Source organism: Podarcis muralis, chromosome 11, assembly GCF_964188315.1.
Source record: "Podarcis muralis chromosome 11, rPodMur119.hap1.1, whole genome shotgun sequence".
In the NCBI taxonomy this organism is placed as follows: Eukaryota; Metazoa; Chordata; class Lepidosauria; order Squamata; family Lacertidae; genus Podarcis; species Podarcis muralis.
In genome coordinates this window covers 49,961,662-49,976,432 of record NC_135665.1, presented here as the reverse complement: position 1 = coordinate 49,976,432, position 14,771 = coordinate 49,961,662, and the positions used below count along the sequence as shown (strand labels likewise).

The 14,771-nt window shown below is 45.2% G+C and overlaps 1 protein-coding gene across 2 annotated transcripts in view; it reads right to left on the bottom strand.

The window, feature by feature from the left end:
- PRLR (prolactin receptor) overlaps nt 1-14,771 on the bottom strand; it is a 117,419-nt gene that overhangs the window by 65,115 nt on the left and 37,533 nt on the right. The window lies entirely within an intron of this gene.

Below are 14,771 nucleotides of genomic sequence, written 5' to 3'. Positions count from 1 at the left end.
GACTCCCAAGTTAAACTATTGCCAATCACAGATGGGAGTTCTGGGAGTTATGCCACCAGAACATTATCCCAGAAGAAGGTGATCCATACCCCCTTTGAATGTTCCACCACCATCCATAACTCCCTGTGCCAGCATAATAGGCAGAAGGATTCTGTCTTAACCTCGTGTGGTCAGAGAGCTTGGAGCAACCAGCCCAGACCTCTTTACACCCAAAGTTCACATGGCAGACTGAGAGAAACAATAGGCTTGACTTCATTCCTCCCAAGGTGAGGGGGAGTAATCTTAGTTAAGCCAGGCAGGATAACATACTCTATGGCATTAACCCCTTCATGTGTTAATTAGACAAGCATTTTGGTTATACGAGGCTTATTATCCTATGTTGACAACTGATTTGATTCTTCCAAACTGTTGCAGAATGACATGCCGTTTGATGTCCACTCTATGCAGGTGTCCCGTCACTATCTTTGCTTAGGACCTTGCTAAGCATAGGAGATGCTGGGCTTTTTATTTGTTTTGCACTGAGCAGCATTCAGCGCTAATGACTGTTCTTCAATGTCACTCAGCTCTGGGTGTGGGGAGAGCCTGTGTAAACAGCCAAGATGGGCTACAGCAGAAGGCAGTCCCTTATAGCTATACCATTAAAGGTGTTATTCATATGGTAACTGGAGGTATCATTTGATACTCCAAGAGTGTGAATAAGCTTCTGCCATCGTTCATCATGTTATGAGTCACCACAAATCAAAGTGTCTCTTCCCACCTCAGGGAAATAATTAGCCAAACAGGAGCCTATCTGCAAGATGATAAAAAGACAAGAATGTGTGTTTTGCATCTCGCTAGCTGAATGATTGATGATGCAAATAGTGTCTCAATTTTCTGTTTTCCCAATCTAAGCATCACTCATTCCTTTCAACTTTTCCCCATATGCCAAGTATTTCAAACTTATGGAGTGCAATCCAGCTCCTTCTCCACACTGATTTGAAGGGGGAAGCTATTCAAGCCTTTAACATTAACATTCCTCTCTTCTGACTTCCCTCAAGCCTTCAAGCTTGTAAATATGCTCATCAAGTTTGCTTTAAAAAATAAATGATTACAGATTTTCTTGCAAGAAATAAGCAAAACAACCAAACATGTATTGGAGGTCACCCCAGAACTGGCCCTGTTGAACCACAGGTCTCTCACAGCAGTCTATACCACACTCAAAATATTTCACACTAACCTGCTTGTAGCACATAAATGTAGTTTTCCCTCATTCTGGCACCGTTCATGCTTGTCCTCAGCATGTTGCTTTCAATCTAGATTGATCCTACATCCTGCTGTCCACAAGGATGGGTGTAGTTACTTGATACACATTTGAAAACCTTTTCCTTGATTAGGTTATGCAAGCCTTTTCCTTCCTGTACTTGCCCCAGCTGAGGGAAGGAGGAAGTGATGATAACCATCTTGATAAATGCCCACCCACAATGCCATTGGGCAGGGGAGGATACAACTCCCACTGCTGGGATGGCCAACTTTTTTTCCAAATGGATATGCAGTGGGGTAATGCGAAAATCGGGACGCGGATGGTGCTGTGGGTTAAACCACAGAGCCTAGGACTTGCCGATCAGAAGATCGGTGGTTCAAATCCCCACAATGGGGTGAGCTCCCTTTGCTCGGTCCCTGCTCCTGCCAACCTAGCAGTTCAAAAGCACATCAAAGTGCAAGTAGATAACCTTCCAGCGGGAAGGTAAATGGCGTTTCCGTGCACTGCTCTGGTTCGCCAGAAGCGGCTTAGTCATGCTGGCCACATGACCCGGAAGCTGTACGCCGGCTCCCTTGGCCAATAAAGCGAGATGAGCTCCGCAACCCCAGAGTCGGCCACGACTGGACCTAATGGTCAGGGGTCCCTTTACCTTTACCTTAATGCGAAAATCAATTGTCAATGAGCTTTCATTTTTGGAATGGAACTTGTTTCTCAAGAAGCACTTTCCGGGGGGTGACAAATATGCAATAGATCTAGATTGTTTGTGGACTATATAAAAGAAATGTGTGCTTCACTGAGTCTAAAATAAAATGTGCATACACTCTCTCAGAAATGAAGGGGGGCAGAACTATGGAGGCTTTCTAAAGTATTGGTTCGGTTCGGTAGACCAAGGTTCATACTGCGTATATTTAGCCTAGAGAAGAGACAATTAAGAGACAAAAGCTAACAATTTTCAAACCACGTTCAAACCATTTTTCTGCCCACTGTCATGGAATACCCTGCCAATAGAGATTTAGCGGGTGCCTTCTCTTTCAATCTTTAAAACACAGGCTGAACACTTTTTTATTCTACCCAGTTTCTCTAAGCAACTAATAACACATCTTTCTATGATTGATGGTCTTTAATTGATGGCCTCTGGTTTTAATTTGTATGTGTTTTTCTTATTAAAAAAACAAAGTAGTTTCCAATAATAGCTCTCTATATTGTGGCATATAAATATTTTTAAATGAAATAAATGATAAATATATGAAGGACTGTCAAACAGATGGAGTTAATTTGATTCGACAGTGGAAACTAGAAGGGCATCCATCAGAGAAGATGTGGGGTTAGACCTGGTAACATTTGAGGTCCCATCCAACTCTATTATTCTAACAAACCCAGTTCATTCAGAACTCCCAGATCAAGGAGGAAATTCTGATTAGGAGAGTATCAGAAGTTCCCCTAGCACTAAGGTTGAAACCTTCTACATTCTAAGTAGAATGTTTAGGGAAGCTTTTAATGTTTAACAGACCATTGTATTTTAATATTTTGTTGGAAGCCGCCCAGAGTGGCTGGGGAAGCCCAGCCAGATGGGCGGGGTATAAATAAAATTATTATTAATTATTATTATTATTATTGGTGCTAGTTTCTAACTTTAATTCACAATTCTCTTAAAGAGCTACGGCTGTCGTTCACTTTGCCCATACAACCTTGCTGAGCCACTAAATTGACTTTAAAATACTACAAATGTAGGAGCACAAAGTACTTTGGACTGGAGCCAGCAAGACCTTTTAAAGCTTACAAACTCATTTTGCAGACAAATGCCAACAGTGTATACATTTTTCTTGTAGTTTCAACAGCTTCCTCATGTTCCTCTAAAGGTTAACAAGGCTGAACATGTATGGATGTGCCAACAAAATGGCAATATTACTGCATGCTTGACTCACTGGTACATGAACTAAAGATCCTTCCCTTATGTTCCTTCCTAAAATATCCTAAAGATGTGTGTGTGAGAGAGAGCTTTATTATCTCCAAGTGGGCAGTAGAACCAAGACATATTGATTTTTGCACTGCATTCTGTAGTAAAATTGCTATAGTACCACACAAATACTTCTTCCTTTGATATTCTGATCAGATTAAAAATAACTGAAAGAACTTCCCTATACAGGGCTGCCTTCAGATGGCTCGGGAGTCAGATAACTCCACACCCTCCAACATTTCTCCAATGAAAATAGGGACGTCCTAAGGAAAAGTGGGACATTCTGGGATCAAATCAGAAACCAAGATGGCTTCTGTAAATCTGGGCTGTCCCTTCAAGGGTTGTGGAAGTTCCATTGTAGAAGAAGACCTAGCACTATTTTAGACACAAGCCAGATGATCCAAGGGGGCTGAGGACCAGTCTGCATAGGTAGGTTGTTCTTCATTTCTGCACCTCCCCATATATACATTTCCATAATTAGGTAAAGGGAAAGGGAACCCTGACCATTAGGTCCAGTCATGGCCGACTCTGGGGTTGCGGTGCTCATCTTGCTTTACTGGCCGAGGGAGCCGGCGTACAGCTTCCGGGTCATGTGGCCAGCATGACTAAGCCGCTTCTGGCGAACCAGAACAGTGCACGTAAACGCCGTTTACCTTCCTGCCACAGTGGTAACCATTTATCTACTTGGACTTTGACGTGCTTTCAAACTGCTAGGTTGGCAGGAGCAGGGACCGAGCAATGGTAGCTCACCCCGTCGCGGGGATTCAAACCACCGACCTTCTGATCGGCAAGTCCTAGGCTCTGTGGTTTAACCCACAGCGCCACTCGTGTCCCATTTCCATAATTACCCCAGGGCTATTTGCCTTTTGAGGCAGCTCATCTGGCCTGAATACAAAGGCCAGACTTCTCTAGAGGTCTCTCCGCTGTAGCTAATCTTTCTCATCTTTTATAATTTCTGAAAAGCAGAAACATGTGATAGATCAAATTCTAGGAAAATACATGCCCCCATTTGACTTTTGAAAGCTGCTTGGGAGAGTTCCAAATTACCCATCACAAATCAAGATCAGCCCAGTCATAAAGCCCAGCTTTTCCTACTGCAGAGCAAGCACTGTCAAAGTTAACAGTCCAGAGGTGAGTTTTGAGTAAGCAGGCAAGTACAGAGGCGGTGGAGGTGGCGCCATCCCTGAGGGGTGTGTGTGACAAAATCCCAACCGAGTCCGATTGCGGCCAAGCCAGATCCCACCCCCTAGCCTGGCCGCTGTGCTGGATTGCACCCCCAGCCTGGCCACTGCAGTGGGGCGCACCCCCCAGCCTGGCCACAGGGTCAGAATGCATCCCCTGGCCTGGCTGCCTTGGTGGAGCGCCCCCTGGCCTGGTCACCAGGCCAGATTGTGCCCCCCGGGCATGATTGCCCCACCCCCTGGGTCAGGAGTCATGGGGGGGCACCATTACCCCATGCTCCCACATGGAGGAGGCAGACAGGCAGGGGAGAGGGTGGGAAAGGCAGACGAGCAAAAACAGAGGGGGCGGAAATGGCCGCTGTGCTCCCTGTCCCTCCCTATGGACGGTTCGCCCTGCCCCTATGGGCGGTTTACACCACCCCAGGTGCCAGAGAGACTCCTTCCACCACTGGGCAAGCCCATAGATAAACAGATGAGTGAGTGGGCCCAGCCAGAGAACAGTCAGATCCTTTCTCTAGCACCAAGATATTCAGAACGAGCCAGGCACAAATCTGAGGATTTACAGGATTACGTGGGATGTTACTGCCCCCTAAGTCACCTGATAGCTGCTTGGTAGCTTCTGGCCTCCATCATTGGAGGGGCCTTAGCATAGTGGTGATGAGGCCAGATGCTGCCACATTGATCCAGCTAACACAGTACCTTCCCACTCTGAAAGAGGATACCAGCACATTGCAGTGTGCTAGTGGTGGAGTATTTAAGGCTGTAAAACAGATGGGAAATCAGTGGTCCTCCAGATATTGCTGGACTCCAGCTTCCATCCTCCCTGACCACTGGCTATGCTGGCTGGGGTTGATGGAGTTCAGCAACATCTGGAGGACCATAGGTTACCCATCCCTGCTGTAATATAGAACAGGTATTTAAATGTGAGCAGAAGTTCATAGCACCGAACATGTGTGACATCACAGGCATCGTCCAATAGGTGCTTGAGGCATTAACACTCCACTCACTAGTAGAATTATGGAGTGGGGAGGGTTTTAAAATGTGGAAGGGGAGGTTTATTGGGTTGTTTTTCTTTTTATTATTTTTTTCTTTTTTATATTGTGATTTTATGTTGTGAACTGTACTGCGGTCTACAATTATACGGCAGTATACGAATTTAATAAATAATAATGATAAACAAATAATAGTAAATTGAAAAGGAATGTGATTTTCTCACCTACATTTCCAGATCACAGAAATGCTTTCTCCATGAAAGATATCTAGATTCCCCCCAAAGTCTAGAGTAACTACTGTACTTGCCTTGCTCAAAATCAAATCAAGCGAAAAGCTCTATAGTAGGCATGGCCAAACATGGCTCTCTAGCTGTTTTGGGACTACAACTCCCATCATCCCTAGGTAACAGGACCAGTGGTCAGGGATGATGGGAACTGCAGTCCCAAAACAGCTGGAGGGTCATGTTTGGCCATGCCTGCTCTATAGGCTGCACAGTCCTAAGCACACGTACTAGGAAGCTGGCTCTACTGCACTCAGTGCAGCTTATTGTGAGTGAAAATGTGAATGACCAACCTGTATTAGTATCTTTCTGTGTTTGGCTAGACCTGCGCCACTCTGCCAGTCCAAGCCAAGCCAAGAACATTATGCTGCCAGAAGCAGAAATCAGAGATGGTGTCTCTGTCCAAGGTCCAGGTCAAATGGTGCACAAGGTTAGCTAAATCGTTTTAACACCTGAGGCGGGGGGGAATCTGACACGTGGCTCTTAGAATCATAGAATCATAGAGTTGGAAGAGACCACAAGGGCCATCGAGTCCAACCCCCTGCCAAGCAGGAAACACCATCAGAGCACTCCTGACATATGGTTGTCAAGCCTCTGCTTAAAGACCTCCAAAGACGGAGACTCCACCACACTCCTTGGCAGCAAATTCCACTGTCGAACAGCTCTTACTGTCAGGAAGTTCTTCCTAATGTTTAGGTGGAATCTTCTTTCTTGTAGTTTGGATCCATTGCTCCGTGTCCGCTTCTCTGGAGCAGCAGAAAACCACCTTTCTCCCTCCTCTATATGACATCCTTTTATATATTTGAACATGGCTATCATATCACCCCTTAACCTCCTCTTCTCTAGGCTAAACATGCCCAGCTCCCTTAGCCGTTCCTCATAAGGCGTCGTTTCCAGGCCTTTGACCATTTTGGTTGCCCTCCTCTGGACACGTTCCAGTTTGTCAGTGTCCTTCTTCTTGGGAGTAAAAATGCAGCAATAGTAAAATTAAACGAACAACAACCAGGAACAAGCCTCCTAACAGGATGGCTGGCCAAGCTGGTTGAGGCTGATGGGAGTTGTAGTTCAGGGGCATCTGAAGAGCCACAGGGATTATTAGCCACACCTGCCCGACATGGAGTGAGCAAATCAGACTGGTGTGAGTTCAGTGATCATCACAACTGGATGGTAAAGCATGTTAACAAGCTGCCGGAGCACTTAATCCTCAAACAAGTTAAACTAGACAACATGTAGGAGATACATGGGTAACATCTCAACATGGGTAACATCTCAACTGGTGTCTTCTGAATGAAAAACCAGCATTAGAAGTTATTGCGAAGAGAAGTGGGAGGAGCAATTCCTGAATTTCCTTTCTTTCTTTGTTTGTTTTCCCACTCATTATGCTCCTCTTCCACCACCGAATCTGATCTGATATCACATCAACAGTGGGGAAGTTCTGGGAGGCTACCTGTAGTTTTGTCCTGTTGTTTTGGGGCTGAAAATGATTTGGTCAGCCTCATATGCTGGGCTGTCCAAAATACAGTGGCAATATCATCACTTGAAGTCCATGGAAGTGATCAATCTGGCTTGAACTCAAGTACTTCTGCCTAACTGGTTTGTGAACTGAGCCAAGTGTCTCTTTCATCAACAGCAGTGATAAATTGGTATTCGCAGTGTTTATTTAAAACAAAAGGCTCCTTTATGGGGCTCCAGAGGAGGGCAGGAGGCCCTCTGGCAGGCAGTTTTAGTGCAGTCAGGCGTTCATAATAAAAATATATTAGAACGGCCTCGGTCCAGTACATCTGAAGGACCGTCTCCACCCCCATCGTTTTACCCAGACACTGAGGTCCAGCGCCGAGGGCCTTCTGGCGGTTCCCTCACTGCGAGAAGCCAAGTTACAGGGGACCAGGCAGAGGGCCTTCTCGGTAGTGGCACCCGCCCTGTGGAACGCCCTCCCACCAGATGTCAAAGAGAACAACAACTACCAGACTTTTAGAAGACATCTGAAGGCAGCCCTGTTTAGGGAAGCTTTTAATGTTTGATGTATTATAGTATTTTAATATTTTTTTTGGAAGCCGCCCAGAGTGGCTGGGGAAGCCCAGCCAGATGGGCGGAGTATAAATAATAAATTATTATTATTATTATACAACCTCTAAAAGGGAAAAAGCAAATATACCCCAGTATAATTAGCAGCAAAGCTGTATTTGAGATTATGTGGCGAAATACATTTCAAAATTCTTAATTGTATTTTGTAACGCCCCATGTTGATCATATATCCACAAGCTTCAACATAAGGACACAGTTCATCCTTCTTTCAGGCATCAACTCTTTACAATTTCCTGATTTTCATACTCCTTCCGGTTAAAAAGTCAGGCTGATCTACCGACTTCCTGCAATCTTTCTGATCTCTCTTCATTTCCTCTGCAGCCATTACCATACTTATCAGAACTGGGAGAAAATAAGTGGTATGGATCCTGACATAAATATAGGAAGGGCCTCTTGGTGTCGACTAGCAAATGGGGTAGAAATTTGGTTTGGGTACGATTTTAATGTAAACCTGCCTAATTTGTGCTTTCCAAAACAACAGTGAACCGAAACACAGCTCTCCTTAAAAAAAAAAAAAAAAAAAAAAAAAGGCACTTCTCCAAATTTTGTGGTGCAGGTCTCCAACAAAGTAACATGTACAAGAATGTGCAACTTAATGAAAATGCATTAGGAAATATTGCTTGCAAAAAAATGAATTTTGCACTAAAATGCTGATGAATTTAAAATTGCAAACTGATGCAGAAATGTGGAGACCTGGATTTAAGACTGGAAAAGTGAGAAACTAGGAGAAGTGAAATCGAGAGATTCCTCTGTCCCTAGTGCCGATCCAGTAGGTCCTTAAACTAGAGAAATATATAGCCTTAATTATGGACGATTCCTGTAAAGGGTTTGTCTTCTTGACAGTCTGAGTCAATATTGTTAGCAGTGAGGTGGAAGAGCAGAGCGATTCCTTGCCAGCCAATGTTTTCATATTTTGCATAAACTGATGGGCCCGTAATTAATGGGGAAAACAGGCCATTCAGAAGCAGAGCAATCTAGCTCATCCACTGCGCTGGACTCCTTCAAGCAAAATCTCTTTATTACACAAAAGTGCCAGCTCACCCATCTGTGACAAAGGATGTAAGTTGTTCCAATGAAAACGAAGGGATCCCATGCTGGAGAGCACTTAAAGACCCTGTCAAACAGGCAGCCAGACAAGGGAACATGCTGCGCTTGTTGTGCCAAGAAGGCTGCCATGACCCTGGAGTAATATCCCCTCAGCTAGCTCAGTCAGTAGAGCATGAGGCTCTTAATCTCAGAGTCATGGGTTTGAGCCCCACACGGGGCAAAAAGATTCATGCATGACCCTCATGGTCCCTTCCAACTCTACAATTCTAAGATATTACGGGGAGGAAGGGGAGGACTCTGGAGTGGAAGGGGAAAGGCATGCAAGACCAACTCCACCCCCCAGCTGGAGAATGTGGTACTGCCATCATCTGACTCCACTGCAGAAGGAAGACCTGAGGCTCTCCTGCTCAGTTGCAGTAGAAGGTTATTGGAGAAGGATGCTCTCTTTTCAGTAGAGTGGCATCTCCCAGCACAGGTGGTGCGAACCATTAGACTGCACCAGCTACCACAGAAAGGCTCAGTTTCAGCTTGTGACTTGCCCGAGCAACTTCACAGCTCCGCATTCCCCAGAACGCAGCATGATTCTTTGCGCTGCGATTTGCCTCCTGTCTGAAATTTGCCCTGCCTTACGCTCTGGTGGGGCCTTGCCGTGCTGCAGGGCACAACAAAGGCACACTTAAGAATGGAGAAGGGAAAGAGTAATACGGAGTATGCACTATTTTGCCTTAAGGCAAAACCTCATCTGTTGGGCAGAGATATCGTTTTCAGAAACATAGTGCTTCAGCTATACCAAGCCAGAGGCATTCTATATAGAAGAGGGGTACATTTCACATTTGTTGGGGATACCTCCCTCAAGGTGGCTACCACCCAATTCCCAGAGACACTTGTGTTGCTTCCAGGTGACCTGTTTATTGAGAATTCATCCTGATTTGTTTGTGGGGAGTTTAGAAGACGTTGAGTCAATATATTTTATTTCCCACTTACCGCGGCATTTTCCTCATCACCTTCCTTATTGCAAAAAGTCTCATCTTTGGGGCAGTTTTGTTGTGCAAGAGCTTGAAACCAGCTTTAATTGCACAACCTGAATTTGCTGGTATGTGACTGAACTCCACCCAAACACAGCAACAGTCTGGAAGCATCCTTCGGAAGCAAATGTTCCACCGAGACCAGCACTTTGCCATCTCCAAAATGGAATGGTACTTCCCCACTTCCAAGTTCTACATCTGTGAGATCTAAACTAATCTTAACCTGCTGGTGAACGGCAAGTAATACATTTAACATCAAAAACAACAGCAACATTTCCAGCCCATGTGTGCAGTGGTACCACGGGTTACAGATGCTTCAGCTTACAGACTCCACTAACCCAGAAATAGTACCTCGGGTTAAGAACTTTGCTTCAGGATGAGAACAGAAATCGTGTGGTGGTGGCACAGCGGCAGCGGGAGGCCCCATTAGCTAAAGTGGTGCTTCAGCTTAAGAATAGTTTCAGGTTAAGAACGGACCTCCAGAACGAATTAAGTTCTTAACCTGACGTACCACTGTACATGAAAAAGAAAGAAAGAAATACCTTTACCTTCCCATTCAACCCAGCTCCTTCAATCCGTTCCCTTCAAGTCCTATAATCAACTGGTTGCAGGACCTGCAGCTCCAAATCCTCAGATGAACTCATTTTAAATGAGTGTGTTAAACCACATATAGGATGCCGATGGCTCATCTAGGTATCAGTTTGATCAGGCAGCAGTGCCAGCTTGAAACACATGGTAGGTGATGGCATTCATCGCACATTTACATGCCAGATATTGCTCACTGCTTAGACTTGTTTGTGTGGTGTAGGCAATCCACTCTTCTGCCCTGGAGAAAGGGAGTGTCTCAGCACTAAGGGACTCATCTCTCAAAACAAGGCGGAAAGAGTCTCGTGATATTCTACAACTTGGAGGCTTGCCTGTGGAGAAGATAGTGGGGCTGCCTACACATGATGTGTGCCTGATTCACACATGCATGATGCATGTTTGGCGTCATCGTGCAGTTTCACATTGCTTAATAACTTGTGTGGCATCACAGACGCCATATTCCCAAGAATATTGAGGGGTCCCCACACAATGCCCTGAAGTTGCATGTGCAATGGCTCTGTATTCAGCCTCAACAATGCAGGAGGGGCTCTACTGAATATTTCCCAAGACCATAATGCACACTCACACTGCAAAGTACTCATAAGCAACCTACTTTCAGCAGCCAGGAGCATCATAACCAGACACTGGAGGGACCAGTCAGGAGTGAACATGGACTACCAGTACCAAACTGTATGGTAAACAGCCCTGCTAGAAAAGCTAATCAACAAATTGAAAGAAGCACAGGGACCCACACAAGAGGACTCCCCTTTACTGCATACGCAGCCCAACAAGACGACAACAGGAACCCACAGCAACCCAGCATATAAATTGATATGGCTAACTTGACCCAACAACCCCACCTTCTCACACACTGCAGTCAACTAAAGGCAAGCAACCAGGTCCTGGGTCCCCAACTTCTCTTAATGCCAATGAAAACAAATGAATAGAAAAAGAACCTACCCATGTGACGCGGACACCAAAACCTTTGACATTCACCATATAAGGGAATGAACGTTTACCGTTCCCCCTCACCCCCTGTTTTCTCCCCACACTTCTCTTCTCCCCCCAACCTTATACTGTTTGCAACATTAATGTCTCACATCGAATATAACTGATCTGTAGAAAGGATTCTATGAACGGAAAACAGATGCCTTATGTACTTTTGTAACCCAATTAAATCTTTAATAAAAACAAAATTTAAAATAATGGGGGGGGGGCCTGGCTCCTCAGAAAAAAACAAAAGATTGAGGGGGGCCCAAATGCATCAGCTCCCTGCAGCCCTTGTGCAGCACAGCGGCAACTTTGTGGCACAGGAAATCCAGCTCAACCCTGTCTTCTGCCACTATCCTTAGGCAAGGCACTATCTTTCAGCCTCAGTACTAGCCCTCCCATCTGTAATATGGGAATAATATCAGTGACCTACCTTACAGAGCTGATATACGAATTGCAGAAGTAATGAAAGTCAGGGGCACAAATGGTGGCAGTAAGAGTTACTCTTCCCATCCCCTGAAGACATCTCATAACACAGACTATGAATGGCCGGGCAGGGCAGGAAGAGACATTGCAGACTCATACTGGTCGCACCCCCCCCCCCCGATGCTGTCCAGCAAGCAATGGGCTGTAGCAATCCTGTGCATCACACAATTGCATCTAATTCCCTAAGGGCCATTTCATACACTAAAAAAAAAGGTAAAGGACCCCTGACAGTTAAGTCCAGTCACAGACTACTCTAGGGTTGCGGCACTCATCTCGCTTTACTGGCGGAGGGAGCTGACGTTTGCCCACAGTCAGTTTTTCTGGGTCATGTGGCCAGCATGACTAAGCCACCTCTGGCGCAACAGAACACCGAAATCAGAGCAGTGCATGGAAACGCTGTTTACCTTCCCGCCGGAGTGGTACCTATTTATCTACTTGCACTTTGACGTGCTTTCAAACTGCTAGGTTGGCAGGAGCTGGAACAGAGCAATGGGAGTTCACTCTGTCATGGGGATTCTAACAGTCAACCTTCTGATCAGCAAACTCAGTGGTTTAGACAACCCACATTTCTCGCCTGATGCACTCAACAGGGACCTGCAGCTAATCCCGCCACTGTATCGAGATGCATATATTTTTGAACACCTCTTTGATAGGAGCAAATAGACACAGGTTTGGGGACAGTTGCGAAGCCGTAGTGGTCAGGGCGAGGGAGAAAGCGATTTGCGAGGGAAAAGCAGCAGGTGGGAAGAAGGGTGCTCAACCCTTCCCCCACCCACCACGTTCCCCCTGCAACCCCTTCCCCCAGCTGCTGTTCCTTGCAACTTGTCAAAACACTGCAATTGGGCGAAGGTACAATTTGAAGCATTGCATTGACGTCCTCTAAGGTCGCCCCCAGGCAGAGAGAATTTCACAGGAGGCATTCAAGGAAACACGTGCTGGAAATTTAGGTTGGCACGATTAATGTGGAATAAAGTGCTTTGTTGCCCTAGCAGAACAAATCCACTTTTGAAAAAAGGGATGGATTCTTTGTGGTTAAGAAAGTGTTGAGGAAGTACACAGAAAAGTGTAGGATGAATGGGTGGTGAACGAGAAGATGTATAACCATCAGACAAGCAAATCAGGATGTCTGACCATCCCTGCAGAACCTCGCCACAATCAAATCAGAACAAATGCTCAGTAAAGTCTAGACACAGTCTAACCTCTGCATGAGCTTTGAGCTAGCAAACCAGGATGCATGCACAGTAAGCAGGTTGTGTTAAGCAGCCCTAAAGCAGGCATAGGCAAACTCAGCCCTCCAGATGTTTTGAGACTACAACTCCCTAGCTAGCAGGACCAGTGATCCCTAGCTAGCAGGACCAGTGGTCAGGGATGATGGGAATTGCAGTCCCAAAACATATGGAGGGCCGGGTTTGCCTATGCCTGCCTTAAAGCAATCTTCCCTTGCCTATAGATGAGATTTAAATCAGATTCGTGCCAATTGATCTAGAATACCTGCACCACAAAGTTAGATACATATTGACTGGGTCACACACCCAATATTCGTTGTCTCTTCCACCCCACAGTAACACTCACACCTAGAACAGTACAAGAGAGGCTCAGGTGCATTTTTAAATCTTTTAAATGCTCAGTCCATGTCATTATTACCTTCCTACATTGTAACTGATATGCCATAAAAAATTCCTCTTAGTGTGACGAAAGTTCAATTTAACCATTCTAAATCAAACTTACTTAACATATTATCATCATATCACCTCTTTTTAAAAACAAGAAGACTCCATAATGCAAGTAATTTGAAAGTAAGCAAAACTCCCATCTTGGATTTGATTTAGTTTAATTTAATTTAATTTAATTTAATTTAATTGTTGTCTGGCATTTCAGCTACAATGGTTCAAAGGAGATCTAATCAAATATGAAGTTTTCCAGGCCCCAGGGAAACTGTTTTAATGCAGAAACATGGAAAAGAAACCTCAAACAGAAAACCAATCATCTGAAACAATATTAGTAAAGGCGGGACTCTGAAGCTAAGTAAGAAGAACCATTATTTCCCTTTTTTCAAAGCTTACATACAAGTCACTGAAGTCTGGGTATTCCTAGCGTGCGTGCAAACACCCACATCCATCCACAAACCTTATGGAGCACATCCATCATTTAGAGTAGGGGCAGCCAATGGTGCTGCCCTCCAAATGTTGTTGGACTTCAGAGGCAATCATCCCTGACCATTGGGGTGATGGGAGCTGTAATGTGGCACCTGCCAGATGTTTGCTGAACTACCTTTCGTTGTAATAATATGCTCAGAAAATGCTCTGGGAGGAAATTGCATTATAATAGCAGTATTTCTTTCTTGAGCTTATACCCTGCACCTTCCCCTCAAAGGAGCCCAGGGTGACAAGCATACTAAAAGAATACAATTGAAACAGTTTTCCTAAAAGCAACCGCCTACTCTGAACTAATAATCTGAGGGTGCCCAGGATTTTCAGCCATCGGGTGCCCAAGTAAACCGGAATGTTTTTAAACTTCCTAAAAATTCAACAGTGGAGACACTCAGTGCATTTTCAACTGATACTGTCCTTCCAAGTGATACAGAGGAATGGTCTGCGTGTCTATCAGTATCTCCTCGTGTATCTTCATGAATGATATTAGACATTCAATATCCAATTCTTTTTCTCCTTCACACCTCTGTGTGGGGCAAAACCATGGGTGCAGCAATCTTAAGACTGAAAGAGCTGCAAGCTATAAATGATTTGCCTACGGCGGCCCTCAAAACTTAAGCAGAATTGGAAGTATTCCCAGCAGAGGCCATCTTCTCAAGATGATTGAGGGGGCGCAATGCAACATTGTGATGTCACACAAGGAGCCAGGGGCGGAGCCGAACACCCTCTGAGCATTGAGGGGGCCCAGCCCC